Source organism: Triticum urartu, chromosome 2A, assembly GCF_056163025.1.
Source record: "Triticum urartu cultivar PI428250 chromosome 2A, HENAU_Tu73, whole genome shotgun sequence".
Taxonomy (NCBI): domain Eukaryota; kingdom Viridiplantae; phylum Streptophyta; class Magnoliopsida; order Poales; family Poaceae; genus Triticum; species Triticum urartu.
In genome coordinates, this window is record NC_141874.1 from 480,043,758 (window position 1) to 480,050,864 (window position 7,107).

The window sequence follows — 7,107 nt, forward strand, 5'->3', positions numbered from 1 at the left end:
ATTATGCATGCCGCGACATTGGTCCATAGTACAGGAGAGAAGTGTCCCATAGTGTTAGTGGGGTCACCATAATGTAACAATTTGTCGCTTGATTGCCGACCACTTATTCTCTTAAGAACGCTAGCTTTCGTCTTCACCCATCTGAGGTACATGTTCGGATGACCTGGTTGTAACAATTTGCAGAGGTGCTCCCTTTACGCCCTAGCCAAACAATGGGGTACGTAGGGCATAAACACAGGAGCGAGGCAACCCATCTTGGCAAAAACTTAAGTCATAGAGGTGCATATGATGGCAAAAAAGGATGTGTATCAACAAACGACACTTAGGGCATCTCCAGCCATTGGCCCCCCAGGACGCATAAAACCGCCCCCTGGGGGCGAGCCAGCGATCAATCGGTGCTGGGGGCGGTTTTGCACCCAGTCGTCGCCCCCAGCTCGCCCACAGGCGCCGAAATTGGCCCACTTTGCAGCCCAATTTCGATGAATAAAGGGCCCATATGGGCGAGAATAGGCCCATATTCGGCGTGGTTTCGCCGTGTCTCGGTGTTCAATTATCAACACAATTATTTCTTATCACATATTTCATCACAGAAAAATCAAATACTTCAACAAAATAGTACAACAACAAATAGTTCAATACAAATTATATAGTTCAACAAATAAAAACTCGTATTTCATCACACGACGTCCCCCTTGAGCCTCCATAGGTGCTCAATTAGATCTTTCTGCAGTTGATGATGCACCTGTGGGTCTCGGATCTCCTGACGCATACTGAGATAGGCAGTCCAAGTTGCCCGTAGATTGTGATCAAGTTCGGCTAGAGGTCCCTACCTGTAGTATGGTTCAGTGTCAAACACTGGGTCTTCTTGCTCGCTCTCGATGATCATGTTGTGCAAGATGACACAGCAAGTCATAATCTCCCACATTTCATCTTTGGACCAGGTCTGAGCGGGGTACCGAACAACAGCGAATCAAGATTGGAGCACACCAAATGCCCGCTCGACATCCTTCCTGCAAGCCTCCTTAACTTTCGCAAACCAGGCGTTCTTGCCTCCTGCCGCAGGGTTTGAGATCGTCTTCACAAATGTCGACCATCTCGGATAGATGCCATCTGCTAGGTAGTACCCCTTGTTATATTGGTGCCCATTGATCTCGAAGTTCACTGGAGGAGAATGGCCCTCAACGAGCTTGGCAAAAACAGGAGAGCACTGCAGCATGTTGATGTCATTGTGAGTTCCTGGCATACCAAAGAAGGAGTGCCAAATCTAGAGGTCATGTGTGGCTACCGCCTCAAGCACCACACTGCAACCGCCTTTGGCGCCTTTGTACATCCCCTGCCAACCAAATGGGCAATTCTTCCATTTCCAATGAATGCAGTCGATGCTTCCAAGCATCCCAGGAAATCCTCTTGCTGCATTCTGGGCTAGGATCCGATCAGTGTCTTCCGCATTGGGTGTTCTCAAGTATTGTCGCCCAAACACTGCCACCACTGCCCGACAGAACTTGTAGAAACACTCTATGTTGGTGGACTCAGCCATGCGCCCATAGTCATCGAGTGAATCACTGGGAGCTCCATATGCAAGCATCATCATCGCTGTCGTGCACTTCTGGATGGAGGTGAATCCAAGAGCGCCAGTGCAATCCATCTTGCACTTGAAGTAGTTGTCGAACTCCCGGATGGAATTCACAATCCTAAGGAAGAGCTTTCGGCTCATCCGATAATGGCGCCGAAATGTTTTCTCGCCATGAAGTGGAGCATCGGCGAAGTAGTCGGAGTAGAGCATGCAGTAGCCTTCGAGACGATGCCGGTTCTTTTCTTTCACCCGCCCCGGTGCCGAGCCACCTCGCCGCGGCTTTTCATTGCTCGCCAGCAGCTGGGCGAGGGCAGCGAGCACCATGAGATGCTCTTCTTCCTGGACGTCGGCCGCGGCTTCCTCCTCCAGCAGCACGGCGAGCTCTTCCTCGTCATATGAGTCCATCGCCGAGTCAGGAAAAACACCGAACACCTTGCGCTCGGTGGGCGTGTACCCGCTGCTAAACCGCGCCTCCGCGGCCGGAAATGGCGGCCGGAAACGCCCAGCTGCTGTGGGAGGGGCTGCCGCGGTGAAGCGCTGCTATTTTTCGGCGGGGAATGGCTATCTAGCGGAGTAGGGCGGCGGCCATCGCCGGGATATAGCTAGTGGTGGCCGAGGGCGCAGGGGGTGCGAGGCGAGTCGGGGGAAGAAAACCTTGACTTTTCCGATGTCGGTGTGGGCCAGGCGTGCTTTTCCCTAGCGCCGGAGCCCCCAACTGTTCCCCAGCGCGCCGGGTTCGGCCTGTGACCGCCGGGCGGAAAAAAGGTCCGAACCGGCGATTTTCGGAGTCCTGGGGCGCGACTGGGCCGTTTTTTCGGCGCCGACGCCGAAAAAGTGGCCTGGGGGGCCTGTTGGGGGCGCGGCTGGAGATGCCCTTATATTGTGAGCACCAAGCTTGAAATAATTGTAAGCTTCGGTTTAAAGAAGCCCCCAGTCATGGTGGGATATATAATTTTAAGGATGTGTACCCCTCAACTGTTCGGCTCATCCGAACGCATCATGGAAATCATACCAAAACAAGAAAACAAAGAATAAATGAAGAGAAGAAAAAGAGACAAAAAGAAGTGGAGCCAAACTTATGCGTAGAATCTTCGGAGCCGAGTTGCATTCCATGGATTTGGCTCGAGGCAATTATCCGATGCATTTCGAAGGCGGTAGGATCCTCCTATGAGAACTTCATCGATAATGAAGGGACCCTTTATAGGATGCAAAGTATGTCTAGAGGGGGTGATTAGACTACTTGACCAAATAAAAATCTAGCCTTTTCCCAATTTGAAGTCTTGGCAGATTTTACCAACTTAGCACTAGTCAAGTAAACAACCTACACATGCAAGTCTAAGAGTATAGCAGCGGAATGTAAAACATTGCATGTGAAGGTAAAGGGAGGAGTTTGGAGGGAGCAAACGCAATGTAGACACGGAGTTGGCATGGTTCCGATAGATGGTGCTACCATACATCCACGTTGATGGAGACTTCAACCCACAAAGGGTAACGGTTGCGCGAGTCCACAGAGGGCTCCACCCATGAAGGGTCTATGAGGGAGTCCTGGATTAGGGGGTATCCAGACAGCCGGATTATATCCTTTAGCCGGACTGTTGGACTATGAAGATACGAGATTGAAGACTTCGTCCCGTGTTCGGATGGGACTCTACTTGGCGTGGAAGGCAAGCTTGGCAATACGGATATGTATATCTCCTCCTTTGTGACCGACCTTGTGTAACCCTAGCCCCCTCCAGTGTCTATATAAACCGGAGGGTTTTAGTCCATAGGACAACATACAATCATACCATAGGCTAGCTTCTAGGGTTTAGCCTCTCCGATCTCGTGGTAGATCAACTCTGGTACTACTCATATTATCAAGAATAATCAAGCAGGACGTAGGGTTTTACCTCCATCAGGTGGGCCCGAACCTGGGTAAAACATCGTGTCCCCTGCCTCCTGTTACCATCCGCCTTAGACGCACAATTCGGGACCCCCTACCCGAGATCCGCCGGTTTTGACACCGACAGTCTACGAAGAAGCAACCTTGTCTATCCCACCATGGCCATTTTCCACGAAGGACTTGCCTCACTAGGGTAGATCTTCACGAAGTAGGCGATCTCCTTACCCGTACAAACTTCTTGGTTCAACTCCACAATCTTGACGGAGGCTCCCAAGTGACACTTAACCAATCTAGGAGACACCACTCTCCAAAAGGTAATAGATGGTGTGTTGATGATGAACTCCTTGCTCTTGTGCTTCAAATGATAGTCTCCCAACACTCAACTCTCTCTCGCTGATTTGGATTTGGTGGAAAGATGATTTGAGTGGAAAGCAACTTGGAGAAGGCTAGAGATCAAGATTCATATGGTTGGAATGGAATAACTTGACCTCAACACATGAGTAGGTGGTTCTCTCTCAGAAAATGTATGATGGAAGTGTAGGCATGTTCTGATGGCTCTCTCTTCAAATGAAGAGTGGGTGGACGGGTATATATAGCCTCCACACAAAATCTAACCCTTACACACAAATCACCAAACTCGGTGGGACTGAATAATGAAACTTGGTTGGACCGATTTAGTTCAAAATGTGAACGTTAGGATTTTCGGTGGGACCGACATGTCAACTCGGTGAGACCGATTTCATTAGGGTTAGGGCATAACGTAATCTCGGTGAGACCAATTACACAAACTCGATGAGACCGACTTTGGTAATAAGCTAACCAGAGAGTTGGTCAGGCCAACTCGGTGCGACCGATTCGCTCATCTTGGTAAGACCGAAATGTTACGAAGGGGAAACAGAGAATTTGCATTACGAACTCAGTGGGACCGATCGCTCATTTCGGTTGGACCGAAACATTATGAAGGGAAACAGAGAGTTTACAATCCCATCTCGGTGAGACCGAGATCCCTATCAGTGAGACCGAAAAGACCAGGGTTTTGTGGCAGTGACTATGTCAACTGAACTCGGTGGCGCCGGATAGAAAGTTTCAGTGGGGCCGAGTTTGACTTTTCATTTGTGACATATGTGGATATGAGAAAGTGGACGAGGGTTTTGGAGCATATCAGTAAGCATTTTGACCCAGTAACCCAGTAAGCAACACCTCATCCCCTTTTAATAGTATTGGCTTTTCCTATGGACTCAATGTGATCTTGGATCACTAAAAAGTAAAATGTAGAGTCTTGAGCTTTAGAGCTTGAGCCAATCTTTTGTCCTTAGCATTTTGAGGGGTCCAAATTTCTAATCCATGCCATGCCAATCATTGAGCTTTCCTGAAACATTTATCTTGAAATAGTATTAGCTCAATGAGCTATATGTTGTTAGGAATTACCAAAACCACCCAGGGATAGTTGCACTTTCAATCTCCCCCTTTTTGGTAATTGATGACAACATATATATCAAAGCTTCGACAAATGATTATAAGATTGAAATACATCGTCGCTTTGAGAAGTATGTGATAAGAAAGAGCTCCCCCTAAATTTGTGCATTATTTAAAATTTGCTTTTGAATGCAAATGCACAATCGATTAGGATCATCGGTCACTCTTCCATGTCACATACATTTTGGTGGAGCGCTCAAAATGATAAACATTAAAAACATGCACTCATCGCCAAGCAAAGTGAATGATCATATATGGAATATAAGAGATAATATCATCCAAGCAAGCATTCCGGTAGCATATGATCAATCACATGTTCAAACAAGTGTCTCACACAGACAAAGACATAGTGTATCAACCAAGCGCATAAAAAGGTTCAACCAAAAACAAGAGAGATAAAAAGCAAGACACTCTCTCTCGAAGCCTATGATCTATACATATTTCTCCCCCTTTGGCAACAAGTTACCAAAAAGTTCAAAAATTGCATAGTGCTATGCGTCTCTCAGGCTCGGTCTTCGGGAGGTGGTGTAGAGAGAACTCCGAGGACGAAGGCATCTGTCGATGTAGTTGGAGCTGGTGGAGTGGCTGCTGGAGGTGGTACTAAGGCTGTAGCTGCTGGTGCTGACAAATTAGTTCTAGAAACTGGTACTGGCACTGCGGCAGACCTCTGACCACGTGGCACACACTGAAAAGCATCAGTAGTTGCCTTCCCTCTCCTCTCGTCTGCTTCCTCCTGCAGCTGCTCAACTGCAGTCTATATCTTAGTTACCTTGAGGTCAAGATCATAGAACTTGTCTCCAGATTCCTCTCCAGGCTCTCCTGATTCTGAGTCAGGGTGGCCAAGCCCTTCTCAATTCTCAGTGTAGCTTGAATCACATATCCCAATTGATCTTGTTTTGACTTGAGGAATACCTTAGATGCTTCTTCTGCACTTGGCATCCTTGCAGCTTTCTCTGCCTTAGCTTTGGCTCTCTTCTCTTGTGCTTGAGCTGATGATGGTTCATTCTCATTCATGACAACTTCATTATCTTCAAATTCAGGATATAGGGTAGAAGCACCTTGTCCAACAAGTATGTTCATGTGCTCATCTTAGAATTGATGAGTTCCTGAATATGTGGATCATACCCATAGCTTCTATTTGGTCAGCAGCTGTCCTCTTGACTATCTCTACAATCAGGATCATGACTTTAAACTTCTAAGGGACATCAAAGATTTGCAGCATGTTGATGGAATGTCCTCTAACCATCTTGTGATCTACATACTTGGGTAGCAATGTGTGCCTTAGGATCCAGTTGATGGTAGGTAGACTAGACAACAAGTAATGTACAGATCCAAGCTCGTGAGTCTCCAAAGCTTTATCAGGGATGTCTTTGTACATGTTTGCCATGGAGTTGTGGTCTTTCTTCTTCTTGGCATACACATCCAAGACATCCTCATGTTCCTCTGGGGAATTGATCAGCTTGGCCCATTCTTCAATAGTGGATTGGTACATAGTACCTTCAGACATCCATATGATCTTCCCATCTGGGTAAAAGTGAGTAGTGGAGTGCATGATTAGCTCATCATTCCATTTTGTGAGCTTCTGTCCAACAAACTCATCTACTCCACATGCTTTGAAGCTGTCATATACTCCCGGGAAGTGATATTCATTCTCCTTGATGTATTCCCAATCAACCCATCTCATGTCACAAACAATGGGCTTCTTGTCGAGCAAAATTGTCTCATAGAAGTCTTGCTATTCTTTGGTATGAAATCTGTAATCAACTGTAGTCCTTCTCCTAACAACATAGGGATCAGACTGTCTCCACAATCTCAGTCCAGGATCTTTTCTGATGTGCATGTCTTCAGCCACTAGATGAGCATCATTGTGGTCTGGGATCTTGGGTTTCAATTTGCTCAAAACAAGAGACTCATCATCCTCTTCTTCAACTTGAGGCACTAGGGCCTTGTTTTTCTCTTCTGCAGGAATACTTCTACTGTTTCTCTTTCGCTTTGACTTCTGAGCTTGAGCTTTGGGAGCAGACTTGGGCTTCGATGTTGCAACCCTTGACTTAATAGCATCTCCCATGAGCTTCTGAGCTTTGGGTGCTGGAGCATCCTCTTCCTCTTCTTCTGCGGGATCCTTAAACATGGATGATCTCCCTAGAACTCTGGCAGTGGTATTCTTGACCCTCTC

At 47.2% G+C, this 7,107-nt stretch overlaps 1 pseudogene; it reads right to left on the reverse strand.

Moving 5' to 3' along the window:
• Nucleotides 1–676: 676 nt before the first annotated feature.
• Nucleotides 677–1,978, reverse strand: LOC147985530 (uncharacterized; annotated as a pseudogene).
• Nucleotides 1,979–7,107: the final 5,129 nt, after the last annotated feature.